Source organism: Pipistrellus hanaki (assembly GCF_964339955.1).
Source record: "Pipistrellus hanaki genome assembly, chromosome: 7".
NCBI classification, from domain to species: domain Eukaryota; kingdom Metazoa; phylum Chordata; class Mammalia; order Chiroptera; family Vespertilionidae; genus Pipistrellus; species Pipistrellus hanaki.
The window spans coordinates 36751728-36778040 of NC_140509.1; positions in this window are offsets into that span (position 1 = coordinate 36751728).

Here is a 26313-nt window from a genome sequence, read left to right on the forward strand (position 1 = left end):
GTGCATGAATTCATGCATGGGTGGGGTCCCTGTGGGTGGCCTGCAGGGATTGGGCCAAAACCTTCAGTCCAATTCCTCCTGCAGCTCCTACCTGCCACTCCCACTCATCCTGGCCCCACTGTGCGTGCCGCAGACTTGTGCCCAACAGGCCCCATCTGGAGAGGCTCATGCTGCTGCAGCAGTGCTCACCAGCCATGAGCCCTGCATCTGGCACCCTCCGAAGGGGAGTGGCCTTCGGGATTGTGTTGAAACTGGCTCTGCGACATCCCCTGAGGGGTCCCGGATTGTGAGAGGGTGCAAGCCAGGCCAAGGGAGGGAGGAAGGAAGTTGGTCAGCTGGCAAGGGACTGAGGAAGAGCTCCAGTGTGTGTCCAGCCCATCTCACTCAGTCCCAATCAGCTGGACCCCAGCAGCAAGCTAACCTACTGGTCAGAGCATCTTCCCCCTGGTGGTCAGTGCAAGTCATAGCGAACGGTTGAGCAACCTTAGCATATCATTAGCATGTTATGCTTTGATTGGTCTATTTATTATATAGGGATATTTTAATCTTATGAGCAGTTCCCCTCATACTTATTTTTCACAACAAAATCAATGAAGTATTCTTGAAAAATATATATCCTCCAAACATCACTGCTTAAGAAATATCTACTGGTTTCTTCATACAGCACAGGGTGGCCAGATAATATATGTTCAAATTAGGACACTGTAGAGTAACAGTGGACTCCAGTAAAAAAAAAAAAAAAAAAGGATTAAACAGGTATAAGGTGGGCCAGTCTAGGGGTACCTGTAATATGTGATCTTCGATAATTTGTCTAATGGTATGTTCTAAGCCCTTCAGAATCAGACCCCAACAACTTCTCCTGATAGCCACCTTCACTCAGGACTGGCTATAATTTGTAGGTCTTAATGCAAAATAAAAGTGTGATGCTAAGATTAAGAATTTTATCTTGGCCACAGTCAAGCTTTAAACCAAACATAGGATCCTTCAGAGGATAAGGCTGTGTGTAAATGGACAGTTCACACATTCATAAAACTGCCTTGATCCCACCCTAGAATGATCTAGTTTTACCAGTTGGAATACTATTCATGCTATTTCATAGCACAATATACTTTCATATAGGGGTGTCGAACTCAATCAGAGAAGGGGCCAAAATCTAAAATCCAGCCTAAATCGCGGGCCGAATGGTTTACTGAACAGTCATAAACTGACAATGTCATAAACTGACAGCGGAGTGCAGTGATGACAGCGCGGTGCGGGCCTCATTGCAAGGCCTGGCGGGCTGGATTTGGCCCGCGGGCCTTGTGTTTGACACATGGGCTTTCATAACTACTTATATCAGTATTCTGTATTCCATCTTCTTGGAAATCCTTTTTCTGTTTTTTCTTCTGTTTCTTTTTTAAAAATATATTTTATTGATTTTTTACAGAGAGGAAGGGAGAGGGACAGAGAGCTAGAAACATCGATGAGAGAGAAACATCAACCAGCTGCCTCCTGCACACTTCCCACGGGGGATGTGCCTGCAACCAATGTACATGCCCTTGACTGGAATCGAACCAGGGAACCTTCATTCTACAGACTGACGCTTGATCCACTGAGCCAAACTGGTTTCCGTTCATCTTCTGTTTCTAAATATAGGGCAAAATGTGGCTGAAATAAAACCTCTTGAATCAAATCTTATCTTTGTTTCTCTACCAATTCAACAATTCTGTCCCATATGTTGTGATATTACCTATGACTATTATAACATTTACATATTTTAAATATAATGAATTTCATTTCATGGTATATTTTTCAACATATTTTTAGCAGTATTGCCCTAGCTACTTTAAATTCCTTGTCTGATAGTTCAAGATCTGGGCCATTTCTGTGTCTACTTCTATTGAGTTTTTCTTTTATTGACCATGGGCTTCAGCATCTTGCTTTTAAATGTCTCATGATTTTTTATTGTATGCAAGACATTTTGTATAAAAAAATAATCAAGCTGAAAGTAAATATTAACGTTTAGAAAAGGTTATTCCCCTCCTTTTGATTGGATGCTAGAGTGGAAGACAGACATTGTATGATATTCAATTAAAATGGACTGACTTTCACCACTGGCTTCATTCATGTTTCGACAAAGAATCTACTGATAATCCAGGCAATTACTTACCTTTTTTTTTTTTTAATATATATTTTATTGATTTTTTTTTTTTACAGAGAGGAGGGGAGAGAGATAGAGAGCTAGAAACGTCGATGAGAGAGAAACATCGACCAGCTGCCTCTTGCACACCCCCTACCGGGGATGTGCCTGCCCCTGACCGGAATCGAACCTGGGACCTTTCAGTCCACAGACCGACGCTCTACCACTGAGCCAAACCGGTTTCGACAATTACTTACCTTTTAATATGGATTAGGATCTGAGCATTGATGAGATTCAGAAGTTCTGTTTGTGCTTTAGAACTGAGCCACCAACTCTCTATACCATGAATGATAACCCTCTGGTTGATAGCTCAGCTGCCAACTTTTTGATTCATTGGAAAGAAATTTTTGCTCTCTAGTGTTATACCTGGTTTTCAACTGTGGAGATCTCTTCCCACCCTGATTCCCATTCCCCAGCCTTATTAGAGCACCTATCTATATGTCATGCAAAACTGAAGTGTCTCAAGATTTCCCTGCTGTCCTGCCCTAGCCTGTGCACCTCAGAGGCCTGTCTGTCTTAGCTCTCCTACCCCTCATTCTCCTCCCCTCCAGTGGGTGTTTTACTAGTACACTTAGTGGAAGCTCTGCATACCTCAGGGGTATCTCCCTTAGCAATCCTGGCTTATCCCCAGTTTTTTGACATAGTACACTGAAGCACTAGGTGGAGACTTGTGGAAAATATTTGGTGGGTGGTTGCAGATTTGCTCTGTGGTTTAGGCTCCTTAAAAATTGAATCTCTCCTGCCAGCCTACGCTCAGCCATTAAAAGTTCATTAAAAGTTAATCTGGTTCCCCTTATCCCCCTTCTATGACGGGGTACTCCTCCTCCACTACTTACCCTGAAATGAGAACAGCTGTGGAATACTTATCTCCTGAGAAGAGCTTATCCTTTTTCTGGAAATTCATTTATTTAGATTTTATTGCATCCTCAGATCTCTGAAGGATTAAAAAACAAAAACTATATGTTTTTGAAGGTTATCCAGCTTCTTTTATTAGGATGAAAGCAAGTATTGCCTTTGCTTTTCTATATCATAACGAGAAATAGAAGTCCCATATAATCTTTTTATATTCCCTTAATGATATATTTAAATCCTGAGATACAATTAGCATACAATAAAGTTTTCATCCTTATTAAATGCTTCCTTGCACAATCATTTTCTTAGCAAATTGATTTTCTTTTAATTTAAAAGATTAATGATGATAGAATATTAGATTAGGTGAAGTGACTATAAAATTCTTTTACTTATTTAATGCATGATTGAGCCTCAAGTGAATACCTGCATCATCATAGTTCTCAGAGCATAAGATGACCTGTATAACTTAAGATTTTTTAAGAAGAAAGTTATGAATCTTTCTTTTGGGGGTTAACTATTTTGATGATCACCGTGTTTTTTACAGCCAGAAGGGCTGACATTTGAAATGGATACTAAAAGTGCAATAACTTTTAACAAATTCATATCCAAACAAAGGCATCTGGATTTCTGCTGTAGACCCTGGCTAGGCTAGGTGCTTTCATATACATTGTCTTATTGGTACCTCACATCTGCCCTCTGAGGTACACAGATTAATACAGGCAATTAATATTCCTCTCTATTCATAGGTGAATAAAAGAAAGCTAAAAGACTCACCAAAGGTTAAAACATTGTTGCAGGTCTGTTAGCTCTAAGTCCATACTCACTCTACTGCCTCTCTCCCTGCACTGTGTCTGAGATTACAGCTATTGGACCACGTTTTTCCAAGTGTCCTGGCTTTTAGAAGTGGAACTTCTAAAGAGAGCTAGATGGAGAAATAAATAGGTTTTAATAATGTATTTTTGTTTCCTTCTCAAAATGCTTTATGTTATTTATTTCTGGAGAGTATAATCTCCCCATATACCTCCCGTGGGCTTCTTTAGCCATAGTACCAGACATTATGCAGAAAGGTGAATTTACTCTAGTGTAGGGTATGAAATAGGTGGCAGATTGTCTCCTGAGCTTCGTGAGCAGTGCATAAAAGTATAGGTTAAGATTGTCCTATGGGGTCTTGATAGCTCTTTAATATAGATCTCATGCTGTTTCCAGTGGATGCCTAATAAATAAAGCCCCCAACTACTCAGCCTATCATTGAAGAATCTTCACAAGGTTATACTTTTTGCCTTTATAGCCTTATTATATCCCACATGTCCTTTATATTCTGGTCATATTAATACTAGTTACTAAACATGGGAATGACCTGTGATGTGGTGAACCAATAGACTCAGAGTAGAAAATATATTGATATTTGATATTAACATAGTCCAAATAAAAGGAACTGACATTTTAATTACCCCATACTGTTACCTTTGTAAAGAATTGCCTTAGCCAATATCATTTGATAAATGTCTTGAAATACTCAATGCTTTAACATGAATCTAATTATTTAAGTTTATTTTATTATTATTTTAAAAATATGTTTGTATTGATTTTTGTAGTGAGAAAGAAAGGGAGAGGGAGAGAGAAGCATTGAGGTGAGAGAAAAACATCAATTGGTGGCCTTCCTTAGGCACCACAACCAGGAATCGAACTGAAATCTGGGTATGTGTCCTAACCAGGAAATGAGCTGGCAATCTTTTGGTCCATGGGGCGATGCTCAACCAACTGAGCCACACCAGCCAGAGCTAAATTTATTTTAATAAAAATGTCATACGAGATTTTTTTCTTATTGGCTTTGATATTAATACATTTCATAAAAAGCATTTTTTAAAATGTATGTTCTCAAGCTTAGTTATGCTTTTAAAGAAAAGACCTGAAGAGAAGCATTGACTTTGTTTATAAGAACATTTGGTGCATGATTCACCTGGATTAGAGAACTTTTCAGCATATTTCCATATTTAGGGACTTAATACAACTATGTTTCCAGAAGTTTCTCATCCTCAGTCTCACTAAGAAAGTAGCTAGACCATTTGTCAACAAAGGAGAGCATTTTCTGCTGAGGTAATTTACTAACCAGATGCTGAGATGGTCATCTCATGCCAGGGTGCGTTCTGCAGCCAGAGACTACACCATCTATTTTAGGTTTTATGACAAATCTTCTATGTTTTTAGAGGATTTAGGAAAGAGGCGCAGAAGCACTCAACTCCTTCTCCAGGTTATTCTGTCAGGTCTATTTGTCTCTAAAGTCTGTGCTTTTTTCAAGACACCTCATTGACATCCACCAAAGTCATTTTTGCCCCTTAAAAAGTTCATTTTGTCCCCCCAAAAGCTCAAAATTTTATCAGAGTGTTAGGAGAGGAGGTTGAGATGACTCAAAAACATCAGTAGAAAAACATTGTTTTCTTCCAGGATTTCAAAGTCTCTCCTTGAAACTGGTTAACTTTAAACATGATTTAAGGCAAACTACATCAGTGTTTTAAAAAAGAAAGTGAAAGGAAAAAAAAATATTTTTTTTTCATTTAAATAAACAACAAAGGTGCAAGAAAGTTACAGGAGGGAGGGGTTTGTTCACTCTTATTTTTTGCATGCCTCTCTTTTTATTTTCAGCAAAGAAATGAAGCCAAAGGTTAAATATACACTATAGATAAAATTGGTAGGGTCTGAGAATGGAATTTAAATGTTCTCATGACATTAAGGCAAAAATAAATTGAGCTTATACTCTTTTGAGCTATATACAATTACACTAAATAAATTGTGAAGATATATTTATGTATTTTTCTATTAAATTCACTTTCATTTCTCTGTCTTGGTATAATATATAGAGATAGGTTAAAATAAAATTAAAAGTTTGATGGGATTATAAATAGTTTCATTTATTAAGAATTTAGGCCAATTCATGATTGACATATGGACTTGTTTTCTTTCTAGAAACCTGGTGCACAAATTCATACACCAGTGGGGTCCCTTGGCCTGGCCTGTGGGATAAGGCTAAAACTGGCTCTCTCTCCTGAGGAGTCCCAGATTGTGAGAGGGCACACAGGCCAAGCCAAGGAACCCCACCAATGCACAATTGGGGCCAAGGAGGGATGCAGGGGGTTGGCCAGCTAGGGAGGGACTGAAGGGGGCTCCAGGGTGTGTCTAGCCCATCTTGCTCAGTCCTGATTGGTCGGACCCCAGCAGCAAGCTAACCTACTGGTCAAAGCTTCTGCCCCTTGGTGGTCAGTGCACATCATAGCAACTGGTTGACTGGTCAACTGTCTACCCACTGGTGGTCAGTTGGTAGCGAATGGTTGAGAGGCCTTAGCATATTATTAGCATATTACGCTTTGATTGGTTGAATGGCCAACTGGATGACCAAATACTTAGCACATTAGACTTTTATTATATAGGATGAGAGTTATAATCAGACATTGAGGTGAGAAGAACAAGAAAAATCTTCTAGTCCACCCAAAGGCAATAAGAACTCATCTCCTACAAGTCAGAGCCAAAATGATCTGAAGATAATAGACTGAGAGGAGTGGATTAAACACAGATCATAAAACCTCTTAAACAAGCCAAACTCATTTTTCTTGGTAATGGAATATAGCAATGTAATACTTCAGGTTTTTTTTTTTTTACAACCTGGATGTACTCTAGTTTCAGGTTTGCTGTACAATTGGAAATTCTCTAGCAGCTGTGGGCACATAGCTTCACTGGGCAGTGAAGAGGGCATGATGATGGATGGTGTTCCTTCAGGTACCAGTAATATTAACACCATTGTTATCATTATCCACTGAATGATAAGTAGGAAGAGTCACTTTTCCTCCAACTCATTCCACATAATCTGGCATTGGGAACATTTCATTTTCAGTGGGGAAGCAAAGGCCCAGGTGTTACTGAAAATGCAAATAGTGTAACTGTAAAAACAACTTCAGTTGCCTCTATAAGTTTCTTCAATTACTCATTACTTAAAAGAAAAAAAAAATGCCATTCTATGAGTCACAGTGACTGTAAATTGTAGGTAAAACATTATTAGTCTAAAATTGCTACTTTTTATTGAAAGGTTTTATATACATACTAGTGGCCCGGTATATGACATTTGTACACTGGGGGGAGGGGGTCCATAAGCCCAGCCTGTGCCCTCTTCGCAGTGCAGGACCTCTGGGTGGACATCCTCCTAGGGGTCCTTAGCACTGCCACAGAGGCCGGAGAGGCTCCCTACGTTGCTGCTGTGCTTTCCAGATGTGAGTCTGGCTTCTGGCTGAGTGGCGCCGTGCCCCCGCCCCCCCCCCCCCCCCCCCCCCCCCGTCAAGGGAGTGCATTGACCACCAGGAGACAGCTCCTGCATTGAACATCTGCCCCCTGGTGGTCAGTGCACATCATAGTGACTGGGCATTCTGCCATTTGGTTGATTTGCATATTAGGGTTTTATTATATAGGGTTTGTGTGTGTGTGTGTGTGTGTGTGTGTGTGTGTGTGTGTGATATACAACTAATTCTGTTAAGGAATATATAAGTTGAAGTATTTGTGTAAAATACATTTTATATTTGCTCTACATACACAGTAAATTATAACTAATTGCCTAATTTCTGAGAGAGACAAATTTAAATCACTAAACATGGGGTTATTTTATGTTAGTTAAGAAACCATTACCATTGATTCTTCACTGTTCTATTGAAAAGGAATAAGTAATAGATGAAAAATTCTTTCTAATATCATTTAATACCCATTCTGAAAACTTAATTATAGTTTCTCTCTTAACTTGACTCTAGTTTTAATGATAAACAAATCCATAGAACTATGATTTACAAGTGGAAGCAAACTTTCTATAAGACTTATAAAGGAAAATCATAAATTTGTCAATTTGGATGCCATTTTTCTTCTTTATTCACACATATTTAATAGCTAAGAAAAAAAGAGGCATTTTACATATGATACAGCAGTAAGCTCACTAAAATAAGTTTAAAATGCACAAAGCAATCTATCATTTACATCAGAAAATAGCCAGATGTTTTGCATTATTAAAAAATCACTAAACATATGCCTTTTCTGATTTCTATAAAGTTTGTGTAAAATACTTTATGAGTCATAGTGAGAGCTGGTGATGTGTGGTAGCCATTGAGACCTGACCAGTTAGATCAAGATCCAACCATTCTTAACTATGGTTCCTAATCCTGGCTCCTAATTCCCATTTCTTTGGGACTTTTTAAAACTACCAGTGTTTAGGCTATTCCCCAACTAGGTGAATCAGAATTTCTGGTTCTGTATTTCAGGCATCAGAATTTCCTATAATGTTCCAGTGTTCTGTCTTAATGCCAGAGCTGAGAAGTATCATTGCCTTTCAACAATATAAGAGAATGAAGTTATTAAAGGATAAAATACAAAGAAACAAAAAAATAATAATATTACCTACTAGTATAGTGGATTGAGTCCCAATACTCTTTCAGATAAATGAGGAAATTTTTCTTTGCTAGCCAATATAACAGTTGCCTATTTTTCCACAGAACTTAAGAAACTATTTAAACAACTATATAATATTTAGATGGAAGAAATCCAGCAAATAAACTGCTGCATGTTCAAGTAGCTTCTCCAATTTTATATCCAAGGGTTGGCAAATATAATCACTTATCCAACAAAAACTTCTGTGGGTTTATTGATAATGGTCCAGGAATTGTTCCCAGATGGAATCATGGAATTGAGTCAAAAATGACTTCTCCATTGAAGTAATGTATAGCCTGAATGTGTGTGTTTATTCAACATATATAATTTAGTCCTTTTATCTACCTAAAATAGTTCTAACCTTGATGGATACCTCAGAAAATAAAATGGGGGGTGGGGGGAATCTCTGTCTGTGGAGCTTATTTTCCAGGGAGAGTAACTGAAAATATTACATGCGAAGAAAATGAAAGCAATAAAGCAGGATAATAGATGAGGTAGATTCAAGTGCAGTGCCAAATAATAGAAAAGTGAGAAGAGTCTCATTGAGAATGTGTCATTTAAGTAAACACCTGAAGGAGAGAAAGTGCAAGACATATGATTATTTGGAGAAGATGGTTTCAGGGAAAGAAAAATGCAAGTGCAAATGCCCAGAGCCTGGAATTTGTCTGGAAAGTTCAAGGAAGAGCAAGAAGCCAGACAGAGAGGCTGGGGTGGAGGTTATATGAGACTAGGGTGAAGTGAAGTCAGAAAAGTGACAGAGGCTATTTGACATGGGGCTTTGTCAGGATTGAATGAGCTGGGGAGCCAGTGAAGGGTTTTGAATGGAGGATTAATAAGATCTGACTTTCCTTTGAAATGAATCACTGTGGGCACTGTGATGAGGATTGACTGAAAAAGAACAAATATGGAAGGAGGAGATCAGGTAGGCTATTGCAAGATTCCAGCTGAGACATGGCTGTTTGCAGAAGATGTTCAGGAAGTAGGAGAAAAAGCATGTATGACTTTCTGAAAGAGTGCAGGGAAAGCTTTGTATAGATTTTGTGTCCTCTGAGCCTTCAAATAATGAGTCTGAATGAACCACCTGGAAAGGAGGAAAAGAGCATTCTCAAATAAAAAAAATGAACAGAATATGAACTATCAGGTACATTTAGAAGTGATTGGCTGTGTATGAGGATACAGGACATATGGCATAGATAATGGAATTGGGGCTCAGGATAGAGAATGAAGGACCTTGTGTATCATGCTGAGTAGCTGGACTTCATCATAAAAGCAATATCAAAGGATTTTAGATAATTTGGAAACAATGTGGAAGACAGGTGAGGATGAGCAGAAATTGGAAACAGACACAAATTAGTTCTTGCCAGTCACCATCTAATGAACATAAATACATATTTGCAATTATGGCAAGAGTTATAACAATAGTGGGTACAGAATACAATGGAGTGGGGGGAAGAAGAAAAATTTTAAGATAAATCGAAGCAGCAAGAATGGCTTCATTGAAGAAGTATTCATTAAACTGGATCTTGAGAAATTAGTAAATTGTTTTCATTCATAGATGATGAAAAGGAGTTCCAGGCAAGCTGAGCATCAGAGACACAGAGACCTGAAAGAACATGAGAAATTAGAGGTTGTAAAAGGTGACTGGTGCATAGGGCATAAGGAGAGGAAGGGAGATGAGAGCAGGAAGCAAGGGCAATAATTCTATGGAATTTGGACATGGTTATAGTTCTGTAGGCAATGGGGATCCAATGAAAGATATTAAGTGTGGTTACACTATGCTTTATAAAACCATGTATCCATGCTCAGGGAGAAATGGAATTTGGTGAGTCTAGAGGGATGGAGACTAGACAGCAGACTACTGAAATAATTTAGGACGGAAATAAAGGATTGTATTACACCAGGAGTCATTGTAGAGGATGAATTCAAGAAGCATTTCTGAGACTAAATGAATTACATTTGGGGATAAATTATATGTAAGTAATATATAAAAGTAAGGAGAAAGAAGGAATTTAAATGGCACAAAAGTTTCTGTCTTGGGCCACTAGATTGATGAAATAAAAGGAACAGGTTAGAGGATGGGGGTGGGAAAGAATCTATTTGGTTCTACTAAATTTTATACAAACCTCTTGGATTGAAATGTTTCATAAGCAAATGAAAATATGTATAAAAAAGAGCTCAGTCTTTGGCACAAAACAGGCACTCAGTAAATATTTTCTCAATTTTGAGATGCAACATTTTAAGTAATGAAATTAGGTCAGTTTAATTTGCCTGCTTGCAATGTGTTTCAACTTTTCAAAGAAAACTCTTAAAATTATATGACATACTATTCATGCATTGGATAATACTTTCAGTCTCCTAGTCTAGTTGCCAAGTGTTAAATTCTATGCTACACAACATACCTGTGACCCAGACTAAAATCCACAGTGTGATGAAAGAAAAAAATGGCTCTGAATTATATCTTCCTGATAGAATCCCTATTATTGCCATTTTCCTTTGGTACGATTTTAAAAGGCTTATTTTTACTTCATTTTGTTAAATGTTTAACTACTATCTTCAAATGAGAGCATCTTTAATTTGGATGTAATCATGAAAAATACCTTACATAAAAGAGAGATGTGGTGATAAAAAAAAATCCATTCAACCATTGGCCTGGAAAATAAAGAGGTGTAATTTATCTGTTCTTTGTGCCAATACTTTATTGTGGTTTTAATAATGTTGCAGAGTTACTTTGCAAGGTAAATGGAAAAAGGAATTATACATAGCTTTTTATTGGAATAACATATAATTCTGTTTAGTTCATTCTGTAATCATTTTATAATTGACTAATCCAACAAATTAAACAATTTACAGTGCCTTTTAATGTTATATTAAAAGAAACTCCATGAAAATTTTCAGTATAAAATAAAAGCATTTTTAAATAAGAAGTTCCATAATCTTTGAGCTAGAAAAAAACATGTTGTTTTTCTTGCTTATCATAAAAAAGACTTATAACACATGAATTTTGACAATCTTATTTGTCAGATGAGAATTAATGAAAGGATTTTATGAATTCTGTATGAGTTTACATTATAAGTTAATAGAATATAATGTGTTCCTCTTCCCATTTACACATTGAATTATTGCTTTGATATCAAAGGTATCATTAAAAATGTAACCATAATTATAGTACAAATAATTAAATGTGTAAGTATGAGTTCTTTCAAAGGAAAGAAATTGTGCATACTTGAGGATAGTTAATTCTTTTGTATACAATTTGTGCATCTCTCTTAGTGTGTTTATCTAGAAAGAAAGTTATATTGTTAAATTATGTATGAGATTTTTAGTCTGTTGTGTATTTCTCCCTAATACTAATAATCATGAAACACTTGAGAGAGAAAAACCTCATTATTAATAGCAGCATAATTTTCTAATATAACATTTAAGATAGGCCATTTTTTTTCATTGATTCTGAAAATCCCACATCATGGTAATATCATTGACCCTATTTTATAGTCAAGAAAAATGAGACTTAGGAAAAAAAATACTTTGCCCCAACATCACATATCAATAATTGGCAGGATGATTATCTTGGCTGTAGGCATCTAGATTTATTGAGAGTTTAAATCTTAATATATGTCCTCTAACCCAAATGTACTGAGAAAATAAAATGTTGATGCAGGGTGGTCCTGCTTCTAATCTTGCAACAGTAGGCTGTGCTCTTTGTGTTATGCCACAGGAATAAGAATGACCTCTCAGTGACCCATGCACAGTTTCAGCCTAATTCCTGCTGGCCATTAGCCATCCAAGCATCAGATTTGGAGATGGTGTCAGCAACATCGGAACAGCATCATTTGTGACTTAGGGAAAATAACAATGAATAAGATGTCAGTCTCTGAGTTCTACTCCTGATTTTGTCACATGACCTTGGTTGGCTTTAGAGGAGTCAGAACAGCTGGCTACTCTGGGTCTCTCCTCACCTGTGACATGAAGAGTGGACAGAAAATCTCTAATGTCTCCTCCCAGCCTTAATGTTTTTCTTTGTACAGATCTAATTAGTCAGTCCAGGATTTGATGCATATCTTTGGCTTTACTCTTGGAATAAGTAGAGAACTTCCACACATTGAGTGGTTGACAGAGTAAAGAAAGACAATGGTATGTTTTATGGGTTATAATAGATGTAAAATGATACCAAAAAGGTCAGTTGGTTTTAAAACTACAACCTTGGGTCAGAATTTAGATGGTGAACAATTGCAAACAAATTTATTTTGTTCATAATATCATCTTGGTTAGTACCCGCATACAGCCTCATATCATCTGTAAAACCAGTGGGCCAAGGGCCATGCCCACCATCACAACCACTGCTAGAAATATCACAGTCATGCAAGAACGAAAGTAAGATGTGGCTGTTGGTCAAGCCTGGACACAATATTTTGTGTTAGACTGTGCCCTGGCAGAGAATCTGAGCAAAACATTGAAGAAGAGGCCCATTTCTTGAATGTATGGATCACTTAGCTCAGAATCAGAAACTCAGAACTCTTAATTCCACTCTGTGATGTTTGACGTTAGCTAAATATCTTTAAAATGTTCTTATAGCTCTTTACAGAAAACAGGCACTAGTTCATGTACTATCATAGAGAATTTTTTTTTGAGACAATAGGCATATTGTTAATGTATTATAAGAAGTGTCAGTAATTGTAAAATATTTAATATTAGCTATAAAGTTGTAGTTAGGGCTGTTTATTTGAAACTGTAAAGAAAAATGATACTTTCAAGTTTCAACCAGATGAGCATACCAAAGAAACTATAAGCAGACAGGATTTCTTGACTATAGAGAAACAGAAATTAATCTCTTCAAGAAGAATGTAAGGAATGATATTCAAAAATTGAGCCAGATGCAATTTTAAAAGGACTAGCTCTATATCTTACAAGTAATTCTTAATAAATACTTAGTGAAATGTTCCTTATGATCTCTGAGGACTGTCTTTAATAGAATATGCACTCCCACCATCTAGATGGCCTCAAAGTTATGACCCTACCATCTTGATTTCCAATTTAGTAGGAAAACTACCAGTTAACTGTTTTGTTTAGCGATTCTAGAAATAGGGTTGACAAAAATAATAGTTTCATATAGAGCTGAACAAAGAAAGCACTATTTCAGAAATGCTATTGTTTTGGGGGGAAAGCTTGAAAAAAATCAATAGTTTTAAGAACATTCTCAAAAGGAATTTATACTATTCATGAAACAGTAAACATTAGAGTGATAAAGCAACAGGTTAATACTTAATTTTTAAGGACCTACAGGCAAAACATCTTTCTATGCTGCTTCCTAATGAATAAAACATGATTCCATTTTAGTGCTTTCACTGTCACTGGTATCAATTCTAAACTTTCAAATTAAAATCATGGCATGTATTCAATTATCGGATTGCTAAAAATCTGTCACCTAAAACCCTTCATACAACTTAATTTTCCCCCTGTTATTGTTAAACAGAGAAGCACAATAGTGATCCAAGCCAATAGTCTCATTTCACATGTCCTTGTCCTTGTGATTGCCATAGATCTTAACTTCTCTTCCATTTCATTAACCAGGCAGGATTTTTCATAGAAGTGCTGTTGTCACTTCATGCAGGAGCACTCCATGGCTGCTAAATGCTAATCACAGCCCCACAACCACAAATGCAATTGCCCCACACATTGCTCATCACAGTAGTTGAGAACCACTCTACTTTATTTCTTATAAGGGTCCAAGTTAGTTGCAAAATTACCTTCTCTAAATTTTTCTTCTTTTCTTGTTCTATTAATTCCAATAAAATTCACTGTGATTTTGCCACACTCTACAGGTAAGTCAGTTCATTCCTTCCCTCTCTTCTTTTTTTTCCCCTCTTCCTTTTTCCCTTTCTCTCTCTCTCTTTTCCTTATACTCCCTCCCTCTCTGTCTCTCTCTTTTTCTCTTTTCTCTTCTCTAGTCCCTAAGCCAATTGAGAACAAAACCTGTGTTGTTTACTTCTGTGTCTGCAGCACACACCAACGTGTGTTTAATAAATGTTGTTGAATTAAATTGTTCTGCTTTTACAGAGGACTGCAGACTTTTCCAACCCAGAAGCATTTTAATCATGCCAGTTGGCATCCATCTAATTGTAACTGCTAAGCCAAACCTGGCAGGCAGCATAGTCACTTAGAGAGCTTTTAGAAATACAGGTTCAAGGGCCCCTTTCCAGAACTACTGAATCTGAGTCTACCTCAGAGAAGCCATGGTATTTTAAAGAAGTTCTACAACAATATCAATCTTCTCCTAAGTCACAGCTTTTAGTAGAACCCTTTGAATTTCTTTGTACTATGAAGAAAATAGGGAGATACTCTTTAGAAATATCTCAGATGCTCTTCTATTTAATTGGACAGCCTATAGGGAAATGTAAATAACTTGAAAAGCCTGTACAAAATATATGCATTGAACTATCATATATGTTTTACTACATCAAATAACAAAGTATACTAAAAAGCTGCTATCAGGAGAGAAGCTTAGCCTTGGCTGGGTTGGATCCTCTGTCAGGGCACATGCAAGAAGCAACCAATGAATGCATAAATAAGTGGAACAACAAAAAGGTCTCTCTCTCTCTCTCTCTCTCTCTCTCTCTCTCTCTCTCTCTCTCTCTCCCCCTTCCTTTCTTCTCTTTATAAATCAATCCACCAATAAAATACAGAAGCTTAAATTATTCAAGAATATGGGGAAATGCTTGGTAAAGATAAAAATTCTAAAATATATTTCTCCTTTCTGTGAAGATGTTTAAAATAAACACATTTCTAATAATTCAGATACTTGGCAACCATTTCCACTTGTGTTTATGTTTGAAATATTACTTTTCACAGCCATTTATATATTTTTCTTCTTATTGTGCCAAATAGATTGCAAATTCCACTGTGGGCCATGGAATTTCAATTTGGGCCTGAACTGTTAGAAATCTGAATCATCCTTCTTCTGTTCCTTGTTGGATGATCTATATATTCCTCTGTCAAAATAACTCTCAGGTAATCATCTTTATCCCTAATTATGTTTTATTTTATAATTAAATATTTATTGTTGAAAATATTGCATATGTCCCTCTTCTTTCCCCATTGACCCCTTCTAGCCCCCTCTTGTCCCCTGCCCCAGGCCTTCACCACCCTATTGTCTGTGCCCATGGATTATGCATATATGCATACAAGTACTTTGGCTGATCTCTTCCCACCCACCCACTCACCTCTGCCTTCCCTCTAAGATTCCATACTCTGTCCCATGCTTCTATGTCTCTGGATCCATTTTGTTCACCAGCTTATTTTGTTCATTAGATTCTACATATGAGTGAGATTATGTGATACTTACCTTTCTCTATTTATGTTTTAAATTATCAGTAGGAAAAGGAATGTGGGATCTGAATGCTATTGGGGGGATGCTAAGCTAAAAAAGCCAAGGATTTCTAAATCATCCTTTGCCCTTTCACTACTCCTCCAAGTGTATTTTCCAAGGGGGATATAAATACAGGGTAAATGGTAGAATAAAGGAAGATGTCACCTGAATTTTGTTGACAAGTGACCCAAATTCAGATACCAGATACTGCCATCCTTAAACCTGAAATAGTATATGATTTAGATTTAAGGAGGCTCTCTCCCTCCTTTTCTTCCAGCTGCAACCTAAATCTGATCTTTTTACCACCTTTGGGCCAGGTCACATGGGACAAAATAATGAAGAGATTAAAATGTTGGGTCACTAATAAGAAATTATCTTGCCTTCCCCTTGGTGGAAGACATCTTCTACCCACAACCACAGTTGCTAGATGGAAAGAAGAAGAAGTTAATTGGTGATCTGGTGATTGGCTGAGTTTCTTTGCAACTTAACTGAAGGGAGGGAGAGGATTAAGCCAAAAGACAAATATACACCAAAAAGCAAATAGTCAAGCTCCTTCCAATTCAAGAGAAGGTATCACTATAAAGGAGAACAAGGCAGGGTGTGCATGAACTATAATGACATCACCTTTCTGGGGAAGTAGAAGGTGAAAAGTTGAAGGATGAAGACCTCCTCTGAGGTGAGGAGAGAAGCCTCCACTCCACTCTCTTCAAAAAGCCTAAGGCTACAATTTGCTGAGTCCTCACTAAAAAACAGTCACTTTTCATGCTCTGCTTATGTAGAAATAAACAAAGACCAGTGGAATGAGAACAAGCAAAGAGTTCCACAGCTCGTTACAGCAAGGGAGTCAGCCACCACCACTTGCACTTTAGGCAAGATTTGAAAGCAGGCAGAGGAGAGGAAGATCTTCATCATAGAGAACAGGGAAGGCTCAGGTGTGCCAGATTGGAGGGTCTTGGCCTGGGGAAGCTATAGGTGAGCTAACTAACCCCTCTGTGATTGTGTAGGTGCATGTTTGTTTTTCTCTGGTAGGCCCTAAATTGGAAGTGGGGGGAAAATAGGGAAGATGTTCATTATTAATAAAGTCTTGACCATTGGGGGCTCATTGTTATAGATGTTATTGTTTGGCTTCCTGAGTTATTACCAGAGATAGCAGGCTCGCTTCCTACAGGTATCACTCAGCAGGCTAGTTCCTGGGCTTCTTTTCGAAGGTTAAGGGTGGCTTCCTGGGCAGCTTGTTGCAGTTAGTGATTCAGTTCTATTTTATAGATGGTTGGCCATTATTTGTATATTAGTCTTCACTTACAATCTTGCTATCACTTGAGTAATCCATGAACCAAAAGTATTAGGAGCCAATTGTGAGCTTGTTAAAAATGAAGAGTATCAACTCCCTCCCCACATCTTTAGGATCAGAATGTGGCAAGTAATTCTTATGCAAATAAATACTTGAAAAACTTTAGGCCATAATTCCCCCTCATTGTATCAGAAGCAGGCACTATCCCCCCCTTTTTTAATTTTAAAAATATATTTTATTGATTTTTTTTTACAGAGAGAAAGGGAGAGAGATAGAGAATTAGAAACATAGATGAGAAACACTAAATAGCTGCCTTTGACCGGAATCAAACCTGGGACCCTTCAGTCTACAGGCCAACACTCTATCCACTGAGCCAAACAGATTAGGGCACTATCCCCATTTTAATAACAAGGTAATAAAAGTTTAGAGGGGTTTAGTAACTGACACAGTCATGTATAGGAGGTGACCAAGCTAGGACATGAGCCCAGTTGACTTCCTTCTCGGTCTTTTGTACTAAACCTGAATGTAATCACCAACTCTTCCCAACAAAGAGACCATGGCTCTAACCCAATTGAGCTACCTGGCCAGGGCCTAATCAAATATACTTTAAATATTTTTTTTTAAAAAACTTCAGTAGAGGAAAAAAATCTGAGTTTGGATAAATAAAGTTCCAGTTGAACTTAGCTGAATTGTCCATTTAATAAAAACACAACACACAGTCTATTGAATAAACTTTCATAATAAAATTGAAATACAACACAACAAATATACCAGTCTTAAGTAATATTCTATCAGTAAGAGTTAAAACAAAAGCAAAGAGGAATGTTCATATATACATTTTCCCCTTTTGAATAGTTTTAGGCTTTCATTCTTTTTGCATGGGACATACTGTCTTACCCTTTATATATAGGAAAAGACATTAAGAGAAAAGGAACCATTTCACTTTCTTTGAGACTCAAGATGTCCCATAGGGCATTATATTTAGGTTCAGTTTTTATCTGTATACTAGGCTCAATGTTGTTAAGTCATGAAAACTTCTGGTTTTTATTTTTCAGCTTATAGAGATAACACATGTAAAGGTGAACAGAATAGAAAAAATTCTGTTGGTCATGTCTTTCAAATGCCTACTAAAGCTGGTCATGGAATCTCAGTCTAAATGTAACTTAGTGGATTTGAAAACAACAAATCCACATGGCAGCTAAAAAAAATGAGTCCCCTTAAGTTCTAACTCATTATCTCACACAAAAATACTTCATGTTTTCTTTAAAAATTGTAAATTCCTCCAAAGCATTACAATCCTTCTTATATGATATACTTTTTTTTGTATTTCACATTTTTTCTAAAAGTTAAGCATATGTATGAACAAGACTATTTTCCCAAAGCAGACAGAGTAGTGATGAAATTGTAATATGGAGAGCCAGAGAGAAAAATACTTAGATTCTGGGATCTCAAATTCGAACAAGCAAAAGTTATGGCCATACTCATTTCCAATTGGAAATGCTTTGTTATTAATGGGAAGGAAAGTGATTATAAATATAGCACAGACATCATTCAACATTAAGATCCCCAAAATGACAGAAAGTATTTTAATTACAAACTCAGTATGCATTGCTTACATTCATTAAAGAAGCCAAAGTACAATTTTATTTTTACTTTATGAATTTTCCTTTTGCTAGTCAAGCCCAGAGAAAGCATCGTATTTCCACTTTGACTGCAAATTCAGTAGTGCTGAGGGATACTTAATAGGTGCTTGTGGTGGTTTCAGGGTAAATTCAAAGAAAGTTGAAGACTTGGATGAGTCACAAAGCCAACATCTTTAAGTACAATGGAAAATGCTTTACATGTGGTGCACATTTTCCTGATTGTGAGGATAGATAAACTAAAGTTTAAGAACATAGAAAATGAGTGGATATAATGTTGGCTCATTGTGTTTATCAAGCAATTAACTCACTCATCAAGAATTTTTTTAAAAATATGTTTTTATTGATTTTAGAGAGAGGGTGGGAGAGAGAGAGAGAGGTAGAAACATCAGTAAGAGAGAATCATTAATCTGCTGCCTCCTGCACACTCCCTACTGGGGACTGAGCCCATAATCTAGGCATGTTTCCTAACTGGGAATTGAACCATGACCTCCTGGTTCATGGATCAATGCTTAACCACTGAGCGACACTGGCTGAGCCACTTGTCCAGCATTTAAAATAATGTGTAGTACTCTAAGTAATAGAGATATAGTAAATTTGGATAAAAAATTATGATAAGAATCTTGGTTTAACTTAGAAAATACATGTTTTACAAAGGAATAAATACAAAAGAATGATGGTATTCCTTTCTAACTCAGAATAAGAGTTAGAAAGTGCTAATGTTTAAGGATCATTATTTCTTTCCTATAATACAATATTAATAAAAATGATATAAATAATTACAATAATAAGATGGGAGAGGCATTGGGGAATCGTTGAAAGAAGGCAGCAATGGGTGTCAGTCAATGTAGGTTCTAATTACTTCTCTGTCAGTAGATTGTGGAATGACCTAGAATGAGTCACTTCTCCGGGTCTTATTTTCTTTCTTTCTTTTCAGATTTGGAGGGAAAATAATGCTTTCCAACCAAATTCTACATAACTATAAGATTTCATGTAGGTGTTCTGTACACACACACACACACACACACACACACACACACACCTACATATATAATAGCTAAAAAGAAAATCAAAGTAACATGTCTAAGTATGCATTTTTCTAGTTGTAATATGCCAGAGCCAGTCATTAATTAGTACCGTTGCATTATCTTTCTTTATATTGATCTCAAAAGAAAGCATGACTTGCCATTTCAATTTGATCAAAAAATATCCTGAGATTTTTAGGAATTTCGCTTTAAATATATGTTCCGACATATACTTTTATAATGAACAAGTGGAAAGAAATTGTGATGAATACAATATTTATTATATCTAACTGTTTTTTCTTGTTTTTACTGACCTTACAATAAATTTTAGACATTGAACTTATAAAATAGTGATACTAATAATGTTACTTTTTGTTTTATACATTAAAATTCTATGGAAAATTTTATGTAATTAAGGATTAATATTTTTTAAGCTTGACTATCTTGAATAAATTATTCTATAAATTCTCTTTTACCACTAATCTTGACTAATTTTTAACAATTGGCCAAAGAAGAAATCTAAAAGTTATCTTAAATTAGACACAGAAAAAATAGCATTTCTAGAGAAATGTCATTGTAATCCTGGGAAAGTCCTGACAAAAATCAAAGTATTTATTGATAAACAACACCTTTGAATCCATCATGACTACAGTTCACTCAAATAAATACTGTTCATTCCAAATGGAGCTAGTCTCTTCTTTTAGTGGAAACAGAGAAGAGCTGACTGAAAGTTAGTCTTTTCTTCAGAAAGAAACATGTCCATAATGCTGAGGATATTAGTGGACTGATTCCTTCAGAACAGCAAAAGGTGACAAAGACTTTCCTAGGCTGCTGTTTCACTGGGGAGAAATGGCCTGAGCTTTGCCTCCTTTAGCTCAATGAAATATTCATGATTCATTTGCCTAAGGTTCTCTGTTTAGTCAATATTAATAATTCTGTTTGTTAAGTAGGCAAATTATCGTAAAATAGGAGATGAGATTTAAGGTAGAATGGAATTACAAGTGAGGGGATGGATAATGAAAATAACTTTTCTGTGTTGTTTTGTTTGTTTTTTAAAGAAAAAAATAGGGAACAAAATAAGAGCAGTGTAAATAACAAGTTACCAGGTTAATACTTACTTCTGTATTGGACTGGTCCAAGAAATGTGTGAATGAAAACAGTGGTTTGTCTCACCTTCCCTAAACAATTCATTTTCTTCTTTTGTTATTTCATCATTTGTGAGTATTTCTCTTGCTAAGCCATTCTGGGTCTGTCCATCTGTTGCTTTTGGAATACCACCTCCTTTCCAAAGCTGAGTTCAAATGTTGCTTCATCTATTAGGGTTCTTTTGATTCTCCCAGTGATCTCCTTTTTACCGAACCAATCTACTTTTATAAAACCAATCAAAACTCTAATAGTGATATTAATATAACTTTAACATTTTATAATATCATCATTTTAAGACAAAAATAGAAGTGCTTTTTAAAAGAAGTTAACACTTTATTTTAAAATATGAGCAACCATAATATACTGACAGGAAAAGAACTAAAAATTCATCTAACCATTCCAAAGGAAGGAACTTGACAGACAGAGTGAAAGAGAATGAACTAAGCCAAAGAATTATCTGCTAAGCTAAGTTTTAAAAGTTAAGATTCAATAAAGTTGTAAAATGACCATCATACCCAAAAGAATAGATGGTGAGGAGTATTTCAGCAGGCCTCCCACAGGGAGTAGGGAGCTGTGGGCTCTTGTGGAAAAGTGGTGACTGCAGCTGGCGCCCCATCTACTGCAGGCACTGTGCATGTTTCTCCTCTAAGTAGACTAAGAACTCTTGCAGGGCAATGAGCACTATAGCAATCCTACTCAATACAGAACAAGGGAGAAATGAATGAATGAGGCAAGGCTGGAAGTGCTCATTATTCTTAGTATTTTACTTAGACAGAGTCTTAAATTTCTAATTCTCACTTTGACTTGTTTAATGAAATACTCTATTTTTATTTTTATTTATTTATTTTTTTAAAAAATAAATCTTTATTTTCATATTATTACAAATGCTCCTCATTTCCACCCCCCACCCCCATTGCTCCCCTCCACCAGGTTCCCACCTCACCCTCTGCCCTTTCCCAACCCCCCATTGTCCTCATCCATAGGTGCACAGTTTATGTTCAGTCTCTTCCCACACCCCCCTCTCCCCTTTTCCCCAAGAATCGTCAGTTCACTCCCCTTCCATACCTCTGATTCTATTATATTCACCAGTTAATATTGTTCATCAGATTTTTTTTTAATTCCCTTGGTTTTTAGATTCACTTGTTGATAGTTACATATTTGTTGTTCATAGTTTTTATCTTTATTTACTTTCTCTTCCTAAAGAACCCCCTTTAGCAATTCATATAATTCTGGTTTGGCAGTGATGAATTCCTTTAGCTGTTTTTTATTAGTGAAGCTCTTTATCTGGCCTTCGATTCTGAGTGATAGCTTTGCTGAGTAGATTATTTTTGGCTGTAGGTTCTTGCTATTCATCACCTTGAATATTTCTTGCTATTCCCGTCTGGCCTGCTTGGTTTCTGCTGAGAAATCAGCTGACAATTGTATGGGTGCTCCTTTATAGGTAACTACCCGCTTTTCTCTTGCTGCTTTTAATATTCTCTCTTTGTCTTTTGCTCTTGGGATTTTAATTATGATGTGTCTTGGTGTGGTCTTCTTTGGATTCCTTTTGTTTGGAGTTCTGTGTGCTTCCTGGTCTTATAAGTATGCTCTGAACCCCACTTCCAATCCCACTTCTAACTGAACTGAACCCCAGTTCCGGGCTCATTGGGGGAGAGCCTAGACTGTTTGGTAGCAGGCGAAACTTGAGGGCACCTTTCTCTCAGAGGTGCTTGCAGCAAGTACCAAAGCAGCGAGTACCAAAGGACACTGAGGAACACTGAGACCCAGGAGCCTCATAGGGCTTGGCTGACGGAAGCCAAGGCTGTAGGCTCCACCCTGAAACTCCGCCCCATCCAAGCTGAACACAGAGACTTTTAAGGCTGCCGATTCAGGGAAGCTGTGAAAATGCCAACACAAGGAAACAGATCACAAACGAAAGAAATGGAGGACAAGAAGCGACTGGATATAGAGTTCAAAACCACACTTATAAGGTTTTTCAAGAATTTCCTAGAAAAGGCCGATAAGACCTATGAGGATATGAAAAGGGATCAACTAGAAATAATAAGGGATCAATAAGAAATAATAAGGGATCAACAAGAAATAACAAGGGATCAACAAGAAATAAAGAATACATTGTCTGAAATAATAAAAAAAATATTATACAGAGTCCTAAAAACAGAATGGAAGATCGCAAGAATCAAGTCAAAGATTTGGAACATAAAGAGCCAGAAGACACTCCTCCGCAGAAGCAAGAAGACAAGAGAATCCAGAAAGTTGAAGATAATGTAAGAAACCTTTGGGATAACTTCAAGCAAACCAACATCAGAATTATGGGGGTCCCAGAAGATGAGAGAGAGCAAGATATCGAAAACATACTGAAAGAAATAGTGATAGAAAACTTCCCCCACCTGGTGAAAGAATTAGAAATACTCTATTTTTAAAAGTTATTTATATCTTTTATTTATACCTTCATATCTGTTACCCTATAAACAGCTTTATAAGAAGTTGTTTTTCTGGTTTCCCTGGGATTACAGCCTGAGGATGATTTCTGTCTCTAATCCATTCCTGTAAATATGAAACTGCAGTCAAGCATTGCAAACTTGTCTCTCTGAGAGCAGGTGGAGGCAAAATAAACCCGATGAACTCCAGGCTGCTTTTATTCCGTCTGTTTTGTTTGTTTCTTGGTATCCAGATTACCTTGAGTGACATGATTCAGGCTGAAGTTCTCATATAATTTTCCTCTCAGACTTGAAAGCAAAAGCTTAGCAACATGAAGAAAAAAATGGTTATTGACCGTAATTCTATCAACAGCCTTCTCGTTTACATGTAAATGAAAAAAAAAAAAAAAAGGAGCAAATCACCTTTGTGATTGTGCATTATTAAATGTAGTGATGGCAGTAAAAATTGAGAGGTGAGTAAACACCTCACCAAAATCTACAGAGGCAATCAGTGCAGAAAAGCTGTGTCAAACATTATGTGATCATTTTCCTCTTAATATCATCTGTTTCCTAAGCTCACTGGAGCAGTGGAGCAGTATGTCACTTGAATAGCAATGTGTGCCCTTGTCTTCGTAAAGTTAGCAGTGCAATAGCAAGAATAATGGCCTGACATTCTGGCTCATAGATGTTAACTTCTAAGCAAACTGTGCAGGCCATTCTGCTGTAAATTATTCCATAAATTTTTGACACTGAGCAAACTCTGTGACCTTTTCCTACTGAGTTATTTTTTATTGAAGTTTGGAATGCAACACTATTTTACATTTTTTCCTACTTTCCCCTATTTCCCAGTATTTAATAATTTATTTCACCTATAGTAGTCCACAAAACATATTTCAAATGCTTAAATGAATATCCCACACATGGACACACACACACACACACTATACACACACACACACACACTAACATTTGCCATATAGCCCTTTGCCCTAGTGACTGGTCTCAGTTCCAACCTGAAAAATATAAAGAGAAAGGATCTTTGTCTAAGCCAGTAATTCAGTAATTGTTTTCAATGTGAGGGCTGCAAACCGTGTGACTGGGCTTCACCTAGGGTGCGTATTAAAAAGACAGATTCCCTATGCCCAGTCCTTGACTCATTGAATTAAAATTGCTGGAGATGAGACTGAGAAATCTGCAATTTTCAAATAAGTCAGTTTTTTTCAATGATTCTTCTATGAATTACATTTTGAGAGTCTCTGAAAGATATAAACATAAAATCTTAATTTTCTAAGTTTTCTGTTATGCCTCTTTATTTTTTATAGGTTCATTTCTATTTTAAAAAAAATATTTATTTTTTAAAGTATTACATATGTCCCCTTACCCCTACCCCCATTGACCCCTTCTAACTCACCCCCTGCTCCAGGCCTCAGCTCCCTATTGTCTGTGTCCATGTGTTATGCATATATGCATACTAGTTCTTTGGTTGATCTCTTCTCAGGCACCCACAAACCCCTGCCTTCCTTCTAAGATTGACAGTCTGTTCTGTTATGCCTTTTTATGAAACTAACCAAGGTCACCCAAGCATCATCAAACCTCACACCTCAACTAACCCCCACAACCAATCTTGTTCCAACTATTGGAAGATGACTTTTACCTGACTCTGTAGCCAGAGGCCATTGAGATCAAAAGCCCCACCTAGTCACTGGAACATCAGATCATAAGTGCCTCACAAGCTGTTTGATCAACAGGTATTCATTCACTCTATTAACCCATTTCAGATTATTGGACTGCACTTGCATGACTCCTATCAAGTGAGGAGGAAGTGAAGGCTGGGAAGTCCTGTTAAACAATGGAGACTAGCAACAGCATCTCTCAGGTCAACATGTTACTCTTTTCATTAAAAGTTATGGTTCTACTCTTGTTTAAATGACAGGCATTGAGCCTGGCCTGCCCGACTCAGTGGTTGAGTGTGGACCTGTGAACCAGGGTGTCACAGTTTGATTGCCATTCAAGACACATGCCCAGGTTTCCGGCTCGATCCCCAGTAGAGGGTGTGAAGGAAGTAACCAATTAATGATTCTCTCTCATCATTGATGTTTCTATCTCTCTTTCCCTCTCCCTCCCTCTCTGAAACCAATAAAAGTATATTTAAAAACAAACAAACAAACAAACAACAAATGATGGGCCTTTGAGATTATTGGTCATGCTTTCATTAAACTCAGTAAAAGGAAAGATAAACATACTCTAGTTGGTGGAAGAAAATTACCAAAATAATAAGATAAAATGAACAGAACTTAAGGGAAAAAAGCCATGATTTTTAATAAAAACCACTAAAGGCTCAGTGATTAAGTGTTGACCTATGAACCAGGAGTTCACGGTTTGATTCCTAGTCAAGATACATGCTGAGGTTGTGGACTGGATCCCTAATATTGGGCATACAGGAGGCAGTCAATCAATGATTCTCTCTCATCATTGATGTTTCTGTCTCCTCTCTCTCTCTCTTCCCTTTCCTCTCTGAAAATTTTTTTTTTTTTTACAAGGAAGTTTTGGTACAGTTACACAATAGAATATTAGTGGGATATAAAAAGAAGAAAGGAAATCTTATCCTTTGTGACAGCATGGATGGACCTAGAGAGCATTACACTAAATGAAGTAAGCCAGTCAGAGAAAGATAAGTACCATATGATATCACTCATAGGTGGAATTTAATGAACAAAATAAACTAACAAAAAATAAAAAAATAAAAACAAAGTCATAGAGAACAGATTGACAGCTGTCAGAGAGGATGGGGTTTGTATGGCTTGGTGAAAAAAGTGAAGGGATTAAGCAAAACAAACAAACAAACAAACAAAAAAACACATCAACAATTCACAAAAACTGATAGACACAGGCAGCAGTGATTACCAGAGGAAATGGATGGTGATGGTTGGGGAGGGAAGTAAAAAA